A 1,360-nucleotide genomic window follows, 5' to 3' on the forward strand; every position below is an offset into this window, starting at 1 on the left:
AATATGGCATTCAGAGTATCAATTTCAAGAACTCCCTTCTTCATAGGCGTCCCATTACTCACAGGATTCCTCCCAGAAGTGTACATGAGCTGGTTATTAGCAACCATGTCAATGAGTTCTTGAGCTTCTGCAGGCGTTTTCTTTAGGTAAATGGATCCACCTACAGAAGTATCCAATGACATCTTAGATAACTCAGACAGACCATCATAGAATATATCCAGGATGGTCCATTCTAAAAGCATGTCAGAAGGACACTTTTTGGTCAGTCCTTTGTATCTCTCCCAAGCTTCATAGAGGGATTCACCTTCTTTCTGTCTGAAGGTTTGAACATCCACTCTAAGCTTACTTAGCTTTTGAGGAGGAAAGAACTTGGCTAAGAAAGCCTTGACCATATTATCCCAAGAGTTCAGGCTATCCTTAGGTTGAGAGTCCAACCATACTCTAGCTCTATCTCTTACAGCAAAAGAAAAAAGCATAAGCCTGTAGACTTCAGGATCTACTCCATTAGTCTTAACAGTATCACAGATCTACAAAAATTCAGTTAAGAACTGAAAAGGATCTTCAGATGGAAGTCCATGAAACTTGCAGTTCTGCTGCATCAGAGAAACTAATTGAGGTTTAAGCTCAAAATTGTTTGCTCCAATGGTAGGGATGGAGATGCTTCTTCCATGTAAATTGGAATTAGGTGCAGTAAAGTCACCAAGCATCCTCCTTGCATTATTATTATTTTCGGCTGCCATCTCCTCTTCCTGTTTGAAAATTTCTGAAAGGTGCTTGCTGAATTGTTGTAATTTAGCTTCTCTTAGTTTCCTTTTCAGAGTCTTTTCAGGTTCTGGATCTGCTTCAACAAGAATATTCTTGTCCTTGCTCCTGCTCATATGAAAAAGAGGGGACAGAAAAATAATAATAATAGAGATCCTTTTTGCCCAAGCATAGAGGTTCCCTTATGTGAGTAGAAGAAAAGAAGAAGAGAAAATCTGAACTCAGAGAGAGAGGGTTCGGATTTTTGGTGAGATGAAGTGTTAGTAGATGAATAAATAATTAGAAGGAGATGAGAGAGAAAGAGGATTTTCGAAAATAATTTTTGAAAAAGAGTTAGTGATTTTCGAAATTAGTTTTTGAAAAAGGTTAGTAATTTTCGAAAATTAAAATCAACAATTAAAATAATTAGTTAATTAAAAAGAAATTTTGAAAAAGAGGGAAGATATTTTCGAAAATTAGAGAGAGAGAGTTAGTTAGGTGGTTTTGAAAAAGATAAGAAACAAACAAAAAGTTAGTTAGTTAGTTGAAACAAATTTGAAAATCAATTTTGAAAAGATAAGAAGATAAGAAGTTAGAAAAGATATTTTAAAATCAAATT

At 35.2% G+C, this 1,360-nt stretch overlaps 1 non-coding gene across 1 annotated transcript; it reads left to right on the forward strand.

Moving 5' to 3' along the window:
* Nucleotides 1-236: 236 nt before the first annotated feature.
* On the forward strand, nucleotides 237-344 carry LOC112768541 (small nucleolar RNA R71). The gene has a single exon (XR_003185955.1). It is a non-coding gene; the product is annotated as a small nucleolar RNA R71 (small nucleolar RNA).
* Nucleotides 345-1,360: the final 1,016 nt, after the last annotated feature.

Source organism: Arachis hypogaea, chromosome 17 (genome assembly GCF_003086295.3).
Source record: "Arachis hypogaea cultivar Tifrunner chromosome 17, arahy.Tifrunner.gnm2.J5K5, whole genome shotgun sequence".
In the NCBI taxonomy this organism is placed as follows: Eukaryota; Viridiplantae; Streptophyta; class Magnoliopsida; order Fabales; family Fabaceae; genus Arachis; species Arachis hypogaea.